Below are 17,823 nucleotides of genomic sequence, written 5' to 3'. Positions count from 1 at the left end.
TGTCGAGCGCCAAGCAGATAATGCCTCCAGGCTTTAAAAGCGGATTTAATGGCTAACAGTTCTTTGTCCGTGATTGCATAATTAACCTCGGGTGCCGAGAATTTTCTGGACCAAAATGCTACGGGATGCAGTTGGTTGGTTTCGGGATCTCTTTGGGACAGGACAGCTCCCATGGCAAGGCTGGATGCGTCAGTCTCGACAACAGAAGGGAGATCTGGACGCGGGTGTTTCAATATAGGTGCAGAGGTAAACTTAGCTTTTAAATCCTGAAAGGCCTGCTCGGCTTCTTCAGACCATTCAAAACGTTTATTTTTCCTCAAGAGTGCAGTAATGGGTTGTACCACGCATGGAAATTCCAGGATAAACCTGCAATAGAAATTGGCAAAGCCGAGCATGCTTTGAACCCCTTTTACAGTGCTAGGTGATGGCCATTTGAGGATGGCATCCACTTTTCTTGAGTCAATTCGGATTCCTTTGGGTGTCAGGATGAAACCTAGAAACTCGACTTCTGTGGTATGGAAAACACATTTCTCCAATTTAGCAAATAGTTTGTGTTGGCGCAGTTTTTCAAGTACTGCCCTGACGTGTTTTCTGTGATCATATTCCGAAGAGGAGTACACCAGAATGTCATTGATACATACGACAACACAAACATTGATGAGTTCGCGAAGGACATCATTCATGAAGTATTGGTAGGCAGCCGGCGCGTTACACAATCCGAAAGGCATCACCAGGTACTCGAATAATCCGTATTTAGTACGGAAGGCAGTTTTCCATTCGTCGCCTTCTTTAACTCGTACCAGATGATAAGCCCCCAGGAGGTCTAACTTGGTGTATATGCAAGCGTCCTTCACCTGGTCAAGGAGTTCAGGGATCAAAGGCAGAGGATGCCGGGGACTTTGAAGGGCGAATAAAACCATTAGCTAGGTATTGATCCAAATATTGTCTCAAATGCAGATTCTCAAGTTCGGTAAGGGCATAAATCCTGCTACAAGGGGGTTGTGCACCGGGCACCAGATCGATTTGGCAATCGTACGATCTGTGAGGAGGTAACGTGTTGGCCTGTTCCTTTTGGAAGACGTCCTGAAAGTCTTGGTATTCCGGAGGTAGTTGCATGGAGGCAGAGGTTACTGATGCTAGATTAATCTTCAGGTTTTCTGGGTAGCAGGTTTGTGTACATTCCGGGAAAGTTATTCTCTTAGCTCGCCAATCAATTCGAGGATTATGTGTCTCTAACCAAGGGATTCCAAGAATAACCTGAAACTGTGGAGCCTTGATTACATCAAACACATCACCCTCCCGATGGCCGTCGGGACCAATAAGAGTCACCTCAATAGTGGAATGTGTTACCGGTCCAGAGGCAATTTCAGTTCCATCTACTGTGGTGATGACATCTTTGCTGGTTTTAGGACGGAGAGGGAGGTTAATCCTAGAGACCAATTCACGATCCACATAGTTTCCAATAGCCCCACTATCGATGTATGCCTTTACTGCATGCAACCGCTTAGGCTGTTCTGGATCTACGAGAACCATTGGCACAATGAAATGCGAGGTATGAGAGTTAGTTTTCAAGCTCGGCAAGCGGACCCCTACACTTGTCGGGCGGAGTCGTTTCCCGAAACAGAGTCTTCATGATTTTTATCAGCGGCTCCTACCGCCTTTCGGGGCGGTTTTGCCGGGTAATCTCCTAGAAAGTGTCCAGAATTCCCACAATAAAGACATAACTTTAACTGCCGCCTACTTTCACGTTCCTTTTGAGTTAAGGGTCCTTTAACCCCTCCAATTTGCATAGGCTCAGAGACATCAACTCCCTTCGGATTAGCATGGGTCTTGACCAACACCCGGGTCTCAAACCTGGACCGATCTGCTTTTCTATTTTGAAGTCTGTGATCCAATTGGACCACTAAGTCTATATACTCTGTGCATTCTTGGGGCGGATTTACAACTTGGGCCAAGACATCTTTAAGTTCTCCGCGAAGGCCTCGATAAAACAACGTGACTGTTTTATCCTCTGGCCATCCCGTTTCCACAATTAGTCTATTAAAGGTTGCAATATAGGATAGGAGGTCCTGATTGCCCTGTCACAGGGATAGAAGTTCGTCATCCAGAGCCTGCCCCTGAAAGTGTCGAGCAAATAACCTTTCCATGCTAGCGTGAAACCTTTGAAAATCACGGAGAATCGGGTCATCTTGAGTAACCAGTGGAACTGACCAATCGGCAGCGCAGCCGCTGAGATATGACAATACAAAGGCTACCTTGGTCTGATCATTAGGGAAGGCCCCAGGTCTGCATAGGAAGTGCAAACGACACTGATTCATGAATACGGCGAATCGTTTGGGGTCCCCAGCAAAGCGTTCGGGTGGGGCCAGCGGCATGTTTCCAGGTAGATTAATCTGCACAGGGTTACTGGAAACCACAGGAGCGGGGTTCCCTCCGGAACCGGGTAGAGTAGTTTGCCCAGCTTGACCTTGCAAAAGCTGTCTGGCCAGGTCATCAGTTCTTTCCTTTGATATTATTAATTTGCTCCTGAGGGCATTAGTCTCTTGACGAGCGGCATGTACTTCGGCCCGTAATTCCCCCAGTAATTGGGCCAACTGATCAGTCTCAGAACTTTCCATAGCGCCTGGGTGGGAATTTGTAGGAAGGCTTCGCGTTCTGTTACGCTCACCTGACTCCCACGGAGGCGCTGGCCTGGTTCGCGCTGCTGTGACCTCTTCTAAGTTGATGCGCAGGGTTCGGAAGACGGACTGGACCGGGCCCCCCAAATCTGGCTTGTCTGGCTCGCAGAAGTATCCTTCTGTAGGCGAAAATAGGGGATTAACTGTCTGCGGGGTAATGCAATCGGCCTCCCACTTTCCCCTCTCACCCTTCTTGAAACCCTTCTGTGATTTTTCGTAGCGTCTCACCTTAGGGTCTGGAAGGACGAGCTCTCCATCCTGCTTCTGATGCAGGGGCGCGTTGGTATCCAGTTACTTCACTGGATTTTCGGATTGGTGAGAACCAAACTTGCTTGGCTTCCAGGTAAGTTTTTTTGATAAGAGGTTCCCCTTGTGTCCATGCATTAATGTACTAATGCTAGTGTCTTTTTCCCCATAGGGGCCGGTGTACGGAATGCCGGGGAACAGGCACCGACCCGAGATGAGAGGTGAAATCCTTGTAGAAATCAGGTAAGTCTTTAATGAGCGTTTTTGGTAATGTCTTTTCATTCGCTCATTACCGCTGATGTCTCTTTTTCCCCTTAGGGGCCGGGGTCCGGAAATGCCAGGATGCGGCGCGGACCCGAAATGAAGAGGGAATGAATCAACAGGTAAGTCTCAACATGGAGATTTAGCTTTCCTTATTCCCTTCTATCTCTCACCTTTTGTTCTGGTCTTTTTCTCCCTAGGCGCTGGGGCGTGACTGCGAATCCGGATGATCGCTGCTGAACATGGAGGCGCCCTGTAAAGGTGAGTGGAATGCGGCGCTGCAGCGATCGACGCAATGAGCTTTTAAATTAAAGTCTTCCTTTTCAGGATTGTCGGCGAGATGTCTCCGGGATGCGGATTTAGCAGGTAAGGACTTTTCCTTCTTCTGTTCTCTTCTTCTCTTCCTTTGCAGGTGATCCAGGATGCTGGCAGGCGTGGCAGAAGTCAGGATGCAGGAGCAGACACGGTGAGCGTCCAGCTGCTAGATGCAGAACAAAGCGAAGCACGTGTGGCTGTTCGGGTAGGGTTTAAATAGCCTTGGAAGAAGTTCCAGGTATGTATCCTTCCCCCAATCAGGTATGTTTCCTTCCCCGACCACGCCCGGATGGTAAATTCGTCCCACAGGTAAAGTAGTTCCTTTCAGGGATCCTGCAGCATGGTCTGCATCAGGTAAGTGCACCCAAGCATTCCCATAATGAGCCTGGCGCCTATGGCACCAGGACTGATGTCTTTTATGAGCCTGGCGCTATAGGCGCCAGGACACTGTCCAAAGGGCCCCTATATGGGGTTGCTGGGTCCTTCCTTGGGGACTGGATGTCCGCTTTCGGGGACACCGGGCTTGAACCGGCTCCCCGGGAGCGGGCATCATAACAGGATGTCTGGATTAGATCTACCACTTGTGCAGCTTAATATAGTGTGCTAACTGACAGGATACATAAATCCTGTTGGATCACCACGCGGTGTTACACTGTAAAATCACCCCTCAAAAGAAAGACGCTCTAAGGAGACGGTCTGTTTTGCAAGATAAAATACAAACTTCTGTAAGTCAGGAAGGAAATCAATTTCCAGAATGGTGACATTGGTAGATATGAAGATAGCTAGAGAGCACCTCTTACATAAACTGTTTGTGAGAGGTGAATGGTCTGAACAGGACCAGAATGTGTGGCTGCAGGCAATCACACAGCAGGTCAATGCGAATGGGTTAGACAGCTGGAAAGATCTGGGTCCCTTACACGTGGCCCTGAGCGAACTATACATGGCCCCTAAGGCCACAGATGAGCACAACAAGATTGTTAGGATAGCGGCATATTTGTATTTATATATGGGAGCCATACAGGATAAATGTGCTGAAGGCCAAGATCTGGCAAATAGGCAACAGATGGCATTAGAGAAGACCCGATCTGACCTGATCTCTTCTGAGCAGAGGCTGCACAGGAGCCAGGAGTCAGAAAATGAGAGTAGACAGTATCCCATGAAAATCAAAGAGGATATGGATATCCTGCAACAGGAAAAGTCTGACCAGGATACCAGATTTCTGGCCTTGCAGAAGGAGTACCAAGAAGGTTTGGACTCCCTACTGCAGAGCCAGAAAAAGCTGGAGCAACAACTGGACTTCAATAGGGCATGCGCAGAGCAGGTAGGCACCCTGCAAAGCCACCTAGATAGAGAGAAGGCAGAGAGCAACAAACTGATTCTGAAAGACCTGGATACCCAGACAGAATTTGAGGAAGAGCGCCAGAAAGCTGGTGCCTTTAAAAGGCAGAGGGATGACCTGGCGGTAAAGATGCAGGCTCTTAGGAAAGGGACACCTTAGGCCAGGAAGTCTGCCAATTAAAAGGAAAAATTGAAGAAAATCACTTGGCCCTCCAGGGACTGGGTGACCTCCAAAAAGAGCATCAGAACTTGTTAGAGCACACCAGCAGGGTGGAAGATGCTCTGGCAAGAAAGGAAGAGGCCAGTAGGGATGGGACCCAGGAGGTAACCCTCCTGCAGCAAATACTTGCCCAGTACTCCAGGACCAACCAGGAGGCACAGAGAGAAAATGAGGCTCTCTGTCAGCACAATGATAGGTTCCAGCAACAGGTATCCATGCAGGGGAGACTGATAGAGTCTAGTAATGCCTTAACTGAGTAACTGAAAGCACAGGCTCTTGCATGGCAACAGGGAGTAGGGGCTGATAGAGATGAGGTTCGCTGGGAAAGGGAAACACCTGAGCATAACCTCAGGAGCCCTAGTACCAGAGGCCTTCACCTCTCCCAGTCCCTGGACGCTGCCACCCCCATGTCCCCTGGCACACATGAGCAAAGGGCCACAAGGATGGCAGATTACCATCCAGACAAAAGTATGGGGCTCATAGGCCAGTACCACCCAGGAATGGATGGCTGGGCATCCGGGAATGGGCACCTAAGTACAGTGCAATTTAGTGGGGAACCCCAGGAGAGCAGGCCCACTAAGGGCATCCTGAAAACCTCTGCCCAGTTAGGTCAATGGGGGGGTATCCATCAAATCCTGGCAGCAAGGAGGGTTCTGAAGACTCCTCTGAGCGTCACAGGACACAGGAGACCAGGTCCCCACATTCTGCCAGCCATTCCCATGCTCGCAGAATCCGTGAAAACCTGGAAGATCAGACAGGCACCTCTGGGAGCAATGCTTCTGAGTCAGAGGATGAATGGACCACGGTTACCCGAACCAAAAAAGCCAATAAGGCAAAAAGGGCCTTGCTTAAGGACCCCTTAAAACAGATTAAGGCAATAAGGAGTGTCATCACCCCTTATCACAAGAACGCCAAGTATTCTGTTTGGGAACACTTGGAGCTTTACGAGCAAATGATGGAGACTTTCCATTTGAAGGACATCAGTAGCTGCATCCAGTATGTAAAATGGACATTCTCCCCAGAATACTCCAGTTTCTTTGCGGGGCTGGAGGACCAATACCATTCAAGATGGTCCACCTATAGGGCGGCTATCTTGAAACATTTTTCTGTTCACCGGAATCCCCAAGAGGCTCGCAAGGCTGCCTACAATTTGCAATGTGGAGAGGATCAGGCCCCACAAGAATTTGTGCAGGAATTGAAGCGTGCGTTTGCGCAGACTACCAGAAGGGTGCGCACGGACAGCAAAGAGTTTGTAAATACGTTTTTCTATGCCTTACCTAAATACATAATGACCCAGCTAGTGAGAGATTTTCACGAGAAAATGTCACTAGACTGGGTCATTGAACAGGCAACCCGGATCTATGAGGTGCAGAAGCCCATAGAAAATAAAAATAACGCCGAGAAAAGCCCCAAACCGACCAGCACCCCTGCTGCTGCCAAAGTGGCAGAGGAAAAGGTTGCCCCCATTTTAGATTTGGAGATGGGGGGCCTAAAAACCTGCCTGCACCGAATAATTCTCAGCCCAGAAGGCCCACGGGCCAGTCACAGACTGGGAGTCAAGGAGGTAGTCCTACAAATGGGGTCCCTTGCTCCCATTACTATGTAAGTCCCGGCTACAAAGGAAACAGACCCATCCTGGGTTATGTGTGGACTCCTCTGGCCCAAGGGGGGGATCCAGCCAAGCACCTAACCCAGGGAACTCCCCTCCTAACTTCCCACAGGAGGGCAGAAATTCCCCAAATACTGGGCAGAACTTTTTTCCCAGGTATCCACCCAATTTCCAACCCCAAAATCATCCATCCTCCTTTCCCCAATTCCCTGAGCCCAGACCACCTAATCCGGGAGAGGGGAGGCCAAGGGTGGGGGGGTACCCAAATCTTCCCAACCCGGGGTACTACCAGAGAAGGGATAGCTACCCTTCCCGGGATCAGCCCAGGGGATAAAACAGAACCCTGTATCAGCCTGAGCCGGTTTCACAGTTAGAGCGCCAGGTCCAAAATATGGCACGGGATCTGGGTCACATGCTGAGGGCTCAACAGAACCCTCAGATGAGCATGCCGGCGCAGAATGCCCCAAACTCTGGGCCTGGTGCTCCAGAACAATGACGGGGCAGCACCCCGATAACCCACCGGTTCCCAGGGAGGAGGCGCAAGGGGAAGGGCGGTGTAAAGCCTTGGAGGAAGCTTCCTTCCCCACTTGTAAACAGCCCCTGGAAACCCAGGAACCGGAAACAAAATCTCCTTCCCCTGAAAGTCTGCCACCCAAGGAGCAGAGAGGAGGTAGGAGAAACAAAGGACCCAAACCGACCCAGTTTGTGGAGGAGGTACAGATCTTCCAATTTGAGGGAGAGGGATCCTCAGAGGAACCTGGGAAAAGGATCTTCTCCTTCAGAGATGGGGGAACTCCTCCCAAAGAAAGATGGGTCCCAAGGGATTCACATCCCGACTGGGGAGATGTGGGGACTGAGCTAGCGCCGCCCATCATCTCATCCCAGAACCAACCGCATCAAAATCCCCTGGTTCAAACCCATCCTGGTGACTGCCTCCAAAAAGGGGCGGGGGCCCAGAACCGGAACTAGGGGAACCCACAATGGCTCTGATTTCCAGTTGCCAACTTTTTCTTGTAGATTCCCATGACTCTCCACAAAATTCTGCCCAAATCACTTCTCTCGCAATGTCCAAAACTAAAGAATTAGCCCACCAGTTGTCCAAAAATGTGCATTATCTGTGCCCCCTTGAGGAGAAGGAGGGAATATACTATGCCCCGGTACAAGTGCAGGGGCAGGGTACAATTTTGGCACTGGTGGACACTGGATCCCAAGCTACTCTTCTGTCCAGGAGGGCCTTTGATGAACTAAATGCAGGAAGGGGGAGAATTACCGTATTCCTTTCACCTCTCTTCCTGGACAACTTCAGAACTTTGACGGGAAGGAAATTCCTGTCGAGGGGACTGCAGATTTGGACATTAAAATTGGGTGACACAAGGTGAAACACCCGGTCATAGTAGTGACTCCAGAGGGTACCCCTTGTTTACTAGGGAATGACCTCCTGAGAAGGTTGTCACCCCTAATAGATTGCGTAAACAAGGTCCTCTGGACCCAGACTAGCCGACCAATAAAATTAAAACAGAGTGTCAACCATGTTAGTTTAAACGGCACATGCCACATGGTTGAACAAAAATCTGACCAAGTAGAATTTCACTTCCAGAACAACCAAATTCCAGATGTGACAGTAATAGCAGTAGGACAACAGACTGGTGATGGGGGGTCCTCTCTATTTCTGAAAATCAACCTTCCTTCCATTTTAAGGTGGTATTCCACACTGGAAGGAAACACTCTGAAATTCTTTACTAATCCACAATCAGATTTTCCCACTCCAATAGTCCAGAAAGATGTGAAATCAGCTCAGAGCCTGGCCGATATTCAGCAAATTGGAGAGCAGTTGTTCATCCCTGCTCAGTTAAATGATGGGAAGGACTCTGTTCTCGCCCGAGTGTGTATGCACAACGGTAAGAGCTTCATCAGCGAAGCCATGTTCTGCCAACTCCCAAAAGATCCAGCCATTCCCACATTCAAACTGTTAGACAAATGGTAAATGGATCTGGAAACACCCAATTCCAAACATCTCCTGCCAAGCAGGTATATGCTCAAAATCTCCATTGGCAACAAGAGTATAGTCCATAATTGTTGGGTCGTGCGAGACGTCACTGCCGCCTTTTACATAGGCAGTGATATTCTCAATCACTTTGCCATTAGTTTGGACCTATTAAACTTCAAAGCTTGGTCCCGATTAGCGGATAATCCCATGGGCTTTGATGATCCAGAAAAAGCATTTAGGTCAGCTCAATTGCTACCTTATGCAGTTGAAATTCAGATTAAAGAGGAAGTCACCATCCCAGAAAGGACCCGACAATTCTCTCTGGAAGTGAAAGTTAAAAGAGGACAAAAATTGAAAAACCCTGATGCTTATATTCATCTAAATGCTTCTCTCCAACAGCAAGGGTTAGGGGTAAACCCAGCACCATTAGTCAACATAGAACATGACACCATTCCAATAGAGGTGGATAACAGCGACTTACAGAGTATTACTCTAGCCGCAGGCACCATTATTGGAATGGCGGTTGATGACCGACATTTCTCCATTGATTTAGGAAATGAACTATTAGGACCAATCCCCAAGGACTGTTTTGACAGTGACAGTGATGACAATACAACACCAGACAGGATCTTTACCTGGCATGGGGGGAACTTCCTGGTGTACACTTCCTGCCCTTATGGTAAGGAAGATGTGACTTGTGACTTCAGAAGGGATGAGGTGATTTTCCAGGTCCATGAGGGCTGCCTTTCCCACCTGAAGCCTCCAGTCCAAATCAACACTCTGACCAGGGACTTCTCCACCCAGCTGCAGGAGGCCGCTGAGATAGCAAAACCAGAAGTCTTTCCAGGCTTCAGGCAGATGGTGGAAGAGAGAGTCAACCTAGCTGATGCCTGTGTGACTCTGGAACAGAAGCAAAAGTTGAAACAAGTTTTCTTGGATTTTCAAGATCACTTTGCGGTAGATTCATATGACTGTGGTCGCACCGACATCCACACAACAACAATTCCTACGTACCTTGGCATGACTCCAGTGTTTGTGAAGCAATATCCATGGCCTCTCGCATCCATGGGGTCCCTTACTGAAATAATTAAGAACCTTGAGTCCCGGGGAATAATCCGTCCAGTACACAGCACTTTCAATAATCCGGTGCTGGGAATATTGAAGCCAAGCGGCCAGTGGAGACTCTGCGCGGACCTTAGGGAGCTCAACAAACGGGTCCATACTTCACGATGGCCTCTTCCCTACATTGACCATGGGCTGGCCCAGATACAGGGGTCACAGGTATTCACTGCAATAGACCTGACGAATGGATACTGGACCGTGCCTGTCAGTAGGGAGGACCAATACAAACTGGCTTTTACCTTTGGGGGCCAACAGTACACATGGACCCGAACTCCCTTCAGATACCTCAACTACGGCAATAAATTCAACATTTTCTTACACAAGGCCATGCCCGACCTGGGTGCAAGGGGTAACCTGGCTTATGTAAATGATGTCCTAATCAAAAGTTCATCTGTAGAGGAACACATAGCAGAGATCTGTTATGTTCTGGCATAGTTGAGGGCCGCCGGAGCAAAATTTCCCTTTCAGAAAGCGCAGTGGTGTAGAACCTGTGTTAATTTCTTGGGGCATGAGATTACTCCTCAGGGTCTCTGTCCCCAGGAAAAGAAAGTGGAAGCACTTCAGAAACCGAAAGACCCCACAACTCTGCGTGAACTAAGGAGCCTCCTTGGACTGACTAATTACAGCAGAAAGTTCATTGAGGGCTACGCAGAGATCACCAGACCCCTGATTCATCACTTGAAGGGGGGGTCAAGTGGTAATGGGGTCCAGAACAGTCCGAGGCAGTAAGACAGCTCAAAAGAAGCCTCTCACAAGCGCCCTGCCTAGCTTACCCTGTCAGAAACAAGGAGTTTTTCTTGGAGACTGGGTTCTCTAATACATGCTTGACTGCAGTATTATATCAAAAGCATGACAAGGTCAATAAAGTAATCTCCTATGCGAGCAAAACTTTATCCTCTGTGGAGGAAAAATTCAACGATTGTGAGAAGGCACTCCTGGCCACAGTGTGGGCATTGAAGAATGACCACCCGTTTATCCAGGGGGAACACATCATAGTGGAGACTCCACACCAGTCTCTGCAATATCTCCAAAGTGACAGAATCCGGGCTGGAAATGTGAGTAATTCCCGAATTACTTCCTGGATTCTGTCAATGCAAGGCTTTCCTGTGGAGGTCAGATATGGCCAAAACAAGAAGAGTCCCCTCGCACAAGGTCTGGCTGACTTGCATGATTGTGCCAGAGAAAAGTGTCTCGAGGACGAAAGTCGAAAAATCAAGGACAACATGGAGTCATACCTTAATTCCCCACACAAAGTCTTTGAAGAAGGGGAAAAAGAACTTGTTGCCGGCGTAGGGAATGCATGGGTGAATGAGTCCCCAGAACCTGCCGCTGGGTACAAGATTGGTCCCCGAAGTAGTCAGGTGGCAGAGTTGATGGCTGTGTATCAAGCCATCCTCACTGCTGTCCAACATCAACTCCACGAACTGGTCATTATCACAGATTCAGACTATGTCCGGAACGGGTTCGTGGAGCACCTGGTTAATTGGAAAACCAGAGGCATCTTATGTGCTAATAACAAACTCTTGAAACATGGGAAGTTAATCCAAAATATTGATGATCTGGTCACCTCGAATGGGATGACCGTCTCCTGGAAAAAGTTCAAGGGTCATTCCAAAGTAGAGGGACCAGATAAAACTGGAAATGACTTAGCTATTCAGCTTGCCAAAACCGTGGCCATCCAAGGGGATCTAATAGAGATTGTGTCCCTGTTGGGGGAAATCCAGGTCACTGCTATCACTAGGTCCCAGACAAATGCTCACAATGATCTTTCAACTGCACAATGGAGTAAGGAGACCCCAGATGCTGATTTGATCACGGCTCAGAAGGGGGATCCAATAATTGGTAAGTTTTACCAACACATTGAGAACCCTGAGAACTTTCCCCTGACGGATACCGATTACATTGGGAAGAGGACCTTAGAGTGTTGATAAAATGTCCAAAAATGTTCCGAATCGAAGACGGTTTGTTGGTAAGGAAATCCCAAGCTGGCCATGATCAGCGGGTGGTCCCTACCTCATTCCGAAGCCTGATGTTAAGTCACGCCCATGATGCGGCCACCTCCGGTCATAGGGGGTTTCATACAACACTTGAGATCTTAAGAGAGGTTGCATACTGGCCACACATGGGGCAAGACCTCGACCAATACTTGAAGGGGTGTCTTGTGTGTGCACAGTTTCAGCCAACATCCTTCACACACCGTGCGCCTCTCCAAAAGAGGGGGAGGACACTGCCATGGTCAGATTTGCAAGTCGACTTCGTAGGCCCCATGATTCGCTCCTCTAGGGGAAATAATTACATGTTGACGGTGACATGCTTATTTACTAAATGGGTGGAATGTCTCCCGGGCCCAAACTGCAAGGCAGAAACAGCAGCTGCCCTGATGATCAACCACATCTTTTCCCGTTTTGGTCTACCCCAAAGGATTGAGTCAGACAGAGGTAGCCATTTTACCAGCGAAGTAATGACTAAGATGTGGGAGATACTGGGGGTTAAAAGGCAGCTACACATTGCTTACCGGCCAGCCCCTTCTGGTGTAGTAGAACGTTACAACAAAACCATTGTGAGCATCTTAAAAAAGTTAGTGGCAGATTCTGGGCCAAGTTGGGATATCCGATTACCTCTTCATCTGCAACTAAAATGTCACTGTTTGAGCTGATGACTGGACGCAGGATGGTGCTTCCACAGCATTTGCTCTACAGGACCCAAGAGCAAACCTTGATCAATGCCTCCACAATGCATGAGTATGTTGAAAAGGAAACACCTCAAACATGCTTTTGCCTATGCTCAGCGAAACCTAGAAAGATCAGCCAATAGCATGAAGTCTCACTATGATTTGAAGACAACCAGGAAATAATACAATGTAGGGGCCGGGTTTATCTAAACAATTTCGAAAGGAACCAGGCCAAACGGCGGAAATTTCTGCCTACATGGAAGGGACCTTTTGAAATTGTAGACAAGATCTCCCCAGTCGCCTACAAGATCTGCATCCCCAAGGGTAGTTTGGCAGAAGGGGAGGACAAGTGGGTCCATATAAATCAGCTAAAGTGTTGCAATCCCAGGCACACTCTGCAGCAACCGGAGGAGTCCTCTGCAATCCCAGAGGGGGCCGCTCCAGAGTAATACAAGTCCAACCCTAAAATATTCCACATATAGCCTATAAAATCCTATGATTCTTGAATGCAAATGTCTCCTGATGTATAAAATGTATATGTTCGCCCCACCATTAATAGTGGTGGGGAAATGTCTACAAATATGTTTCTGCCGTTTTGCTTTGTCATCCTAGGAGAGATGAAACCATGGAGACTGACCAAGGAGGACGACCCAGGGACCGGGGGCAAAGATCCGAGGGGCCCGGGGTACCGCCCAATACTCACATGAGGACCGGCAAGGAGAACTGATCAATCCACCCTGATGGAGGAAAAGATGCTGAACTTTGCCATCTGCGGAATCGGAAGAAGATGATGCGGACATCCCAGCGCGTGGGTCAAAACATCCTTTGCACCCGACTCCCCCTCGACTCGAAATCAAAGTGCAGTCGGACGGGGGGGCTTGTCAGGTGTATCGACCCACGTTCAAGTTATTATGCTGCAACATTTGGTGTTGTGGGCTTAGAAAATCCAAGATGGCTGAAAAGCCCACATTTGCGCCAGAATCCAGGAAAACAGTGCAGTTTTTGCGCACACCAAAATGGTCGCCTGACCTGCCACCCACCAGTGCGAGCGTGATGGGCCAGAAGTGCCATGAGTGAAACGTGGTGCCAAAGGAAAAACAGCAGTGCCTGTTAGCTCAAAAAAGCGTTTTGAAATCACCTTTGTTTCTCTGAATGCAAGCTCAAAATGCCTATTTCAAACATTGCAAGATATTCCAAAATCTTACTGAACACCAGCAGATGTCTGGTAGAATGAAGTCTTGTGTGCATACAAAATCTGGAAAGATGAAGAACCTAAAATAATGTTCATAACATAACTGGCTGAGCGGTGGATGTCAGCATTTTAAGTGAAATTTGACTTAAAGCCACTACAATCGAAATGTTTAAAATAAATGAGTGATTTACTTTGGAGTGTCACATAGGTTGCAACTGTTTAAATGTCATAGTTTTAAACTTAGAATCAGCGTTCTAGCTGCATGTGTCAAAGTTGTAAGTTTGATTTGAATGAAGAAAAATGGGAACAAAAGTGACATTTGGCTGAAGCCTGGCTTAAAGGGATTGAATTCCGCCCGGGAACTACCCCCGACAGGAGTTGAAACTTGCCCAGCAACTGCATTCACAGGCCTGGCAACATTCTGCTGCCCCCACCAAAAGGAGATCACACCTCTCTGATTGAATCAGGGGAGGAATACCTGGGACTGCAGGAAACAGAACAATGAATTTTCCTTGGCTCAGGCAAATGCTAAAATCAGGGGGTCGTAAATGGCTTCCTCTTGGAAGGAAATGGGAGGGGCACTGCCTCTGTGAGCCAGCTGAGCTTGGAGGAAGTGGTCAAACCAGAAATTCCCCCATGTGATTTGGGAAACCACACCCCTCTGGGCCAGAGCATAATTTTAGAAAGATGGATAATTCATAGTACATAATTGTCAAAATGATATCAATAATATCATGATTCCTGTGATTTTTCTGCACACATTTTAAGAGGTGTTAGGACTCTGGTATGTTCTGGGGGTAGGAGCGGAAAATAGGGTATTACTCCAAATGTATGTTTGTTAAAAATCTGAAACTTCATCATCTGATGCCCATATTCCTTGCGCACATTTGTGTAAATTCTGGAAAAGTTTAGAGGTTGTGTTCTGGATGAAAAGGGCAGAATTCTGTCAGAAGTGGACACGACATCTTAGAAAGACAGGGATCGGATGGTTTGGTGCTACAGAAAATATGTTAACTGGACATATAATATTAGAAAAATTGTACATAGATAAATATGCTCTTTGCTATGTTCTGGGGGTAGTAACGGAAAATAGGGTATTACTCCAAATGTATGTATGTTAAAAATCTGACACTTCATCATCTGATGCCCATATTCCTTGCGCACATTTGTGTAAATTCTAGAAAAGTTTAGATGTTGTGTTCTGGATGAAAAGGGCAGAATTCTGTCAGAAGGGGACACGACATCTTAGAAAGACAGGGATCGGATGGTTTGGTGCTACAGAAAATATGTTAACTGGACATATAATATTAGAAAAATTGTACATAGATAAATATGCTCTGTGGTAAGTTCTGGGGGTAGTAACGGAAAATAGGGTATTACTCCAAATGTATGTATGTTAAAAATCTGACACTTCATCATCTGATGCCCATATTCCTTGCGCACATTTGTGTAAATTCTGGAAAAGTTTAGAGGTTGTGTTCTGGATGAAAAGGGCAGAATTCTGTCAGAAGTGGACACGACATCTTAGAAAGACAGGGATCGGATGGTTTGGTGCTACAGAAAATATGTTAACTGGACATATAATATTAGAAAACTTGTACATAGATAAATATGCATTTAAGTCAAAAATAGATTTGTGTGCAAAGTGACAAGGGGAGTGTTCTTTCTGTATGCCATAAAAAGGATGCCGGATGACTCACAATTCAGTTCCCCAGTCAGGCGACAGAGAATCCTATAGCCTATCAGGATCCTCAGAGGGTTGGGCATAGAAAGTCAGCCTTCCCACCCACTTTCAAAAGACATAAAAAAGACCCACTGAAACCCAGGTAGGGACTTCACTTTCCACTTTCTTGCGAAGCACTTTGACGGGAGACTCCAGTCTTCAAATCCAGACAATATCCAGAAGGAACTTAGAATCCAGACTTCAGAACTTGTAGCAGAGAGGCCTAGTCCACAAGCTGAATCCTTTAGAGGCCTCAGAATCCAGCAACCTAACCAAACTATTCAACAGCCGGGCGAGCTGTTTGATTCTGGCCTAGAACCCTGTGCCAGAACCCAGAAAGCAGAGCTGTATCCAGACCGCCGTGCAGTGCCGATAGAAAACCAGACTCCAGATTCAATAACTTTTAGCAGAAAGGCCTAGTCCACAAGCTGAATCCTTTCCAGAGGCCTCAGGATCCAGCAACCTAACCAAACTATTCAACAGCCGGGCGAGCTTTGTGAATCTGGCTAGAACCCTGTGCCCAGAACTTTTGCCAAAACCACAGACCAGACCAGACTGCTGTGCAGTGCCGAGACCAGAACCAGAGATCTAGAACCGCAGACCAGACCCAGACCAGACCGCTGTGCCGTGCCAGAACTTTTGCCAGAACCAGAGATCCAGACCAGCAGAGCACAGAGAACCGCAGCTAGACCTGTTGACCAGATCTGTGACGAGGCGCATTCCTTCCAAAATTAGGAGTGAGTATCCAGCCAGAGCTGTGCAAACCAATCTCTTAGTTTAAAATAATCTAATTCAAACTATCTCCACCTATTTAGAACTGCATAGAAATCGTGTGTCCATTCTGTGATTTCAAACCTGTGAAAGTGTCAATTGCCATTCTGAATCATTATTTCATTTCTGAAATCTACCTTCACAAAATCGTCCTTATCTTTTGAACCATACGTGCTAGGAACGGGATTTAACTTTCATTTTAAAGCTAAAAATCTCAGCTTTACAACAAGCCCATCTACTCCATATAGTTCTTTCCGTAATCGCGCTCGACGTACTCGAAAAAAGTGCAGCGAATTGCAATTTGGCTCAGTTTTACCACATGTTAAAAATCGCTGTCTTTTGCTTGCAACTGCTGAAATTCGTTTTCAATCTGATAATCATTCCTGATTAACTGCTAGTGTTGTCCTGAACTCATTCAAAGTAGCTGTCACCTATCCTGAATCTCCTATAGGGAATTAAAATCATTTTTAGCATATTTTCACTTCTTTTCAAATCACATTTAAAAGTATTCTTGCCCGTGTTTTAAAATCATCCCTGTTGCTCTAAGCTTGCTAGGGGGGAACTGAATTTGTATTGCATTTGATTATATTCCTGAACATTGTGTGCTCTTTTCCATCTCTTTATATTGCATAGGGGGGGAATGAATTGTCAAAAGAAAAAGTGATCATATTATCTCTTGTGGAAACCATCTCAGTTATTTCTGTGCTGCATTTTTTTCCATCATTGCATTTCCTTGAAACAATAAAAGCACTCTCAGCTACCTTATCCTCTCTATACCAACTCCTAAGTAATTAAAAAGTGTGCTAGTGTAATATTATCCATTGTTGATCACTGTCATATTCATAAGTGTGCTATCAAATATTAATTTATTTATAAAAGTGTGATATATATATCTTGTTTAATTTTTCAATAAATCTTTTAATTTGCAAAACAAACTTAATTCATGGCTCAGTGAGGTCAGGGGGATTCAAAGAGAGGGGTGTTATACAAGGGTTTATCATCCAGATCTATGAACTTGTCATAAAAATATATAATTAAGGGCTTCCCTTGGGCATCCCAGACTCGGCATTGACTTAGTTGGAGCGCTGAATTGAAGTCACTTAACAACTCCTAGGCGTTAGCTCCCCCGCTCTCCTTGGGCATAGCCTGGGTGGGGCTGCTTTCTTTGTTGCCATGCAGCGGCCAACCCCTACTGAGCATGGGTCTGCCACTCACTGCGTTTGTGGCTCCGGGGTCCCCCTGCTGAGCTGGGGTTCCTTGTTGAGCAGTGGGGCTGGTATCCCGGCTCTCCTTGCATCCCTGGCATAGCCGGGGGCGCTTGTGGTGGAGGCCATCCCTGGACGAGGAAGAGGGATGTGACAGCGCTCTTCCAGGCTGGGTCAGCTGTTGGTGGCCTAGGGTGATTGCGATCCGGGCAGAGGTGAGGACAGCTTTCACATTTCTGTTTTCCTTCCTCCCACCTCTTCTTGTGTCATTTTGGCATTGACGTGGGGCCTTTTGTGTGGGGGTTGCTGAGCAACCTGGTTGTTCCTGTGTTTTCTCTGTTCGCCGGTGCTCTATTTCAAGGGGGTGGGCCTGTAGTCAGGGTTGCTTCCGGTGACTGCAGGTCCTGTCTTCCCTTGTTGCCATATTGGGTTCTCCTGTGATGGGGAAACGTGCTGCTAAGCTTGACGTGATGAGCCTAGGTCTC

The sequence above is a fragment of the Ambystoma mexicanum genome, chromosome 5q (genome assembly GCF_040938575.1).
Source record: "Ambystoma mexicanum isolate Mex_15411 chromosome 5q, UKY_AmexF1_1, whole genome shotgun sequence".
NCBI lineage: Eukaryota > Metazoa > Chordata > Amphibia > Caudata > Ambystomatidae > Ambystoma > Ambystoma mexicanum.
The sequence above is the reverse complement of the archived record's forward strand: the minus strand, read 5'-3'. Positions refer to the sequence as shown.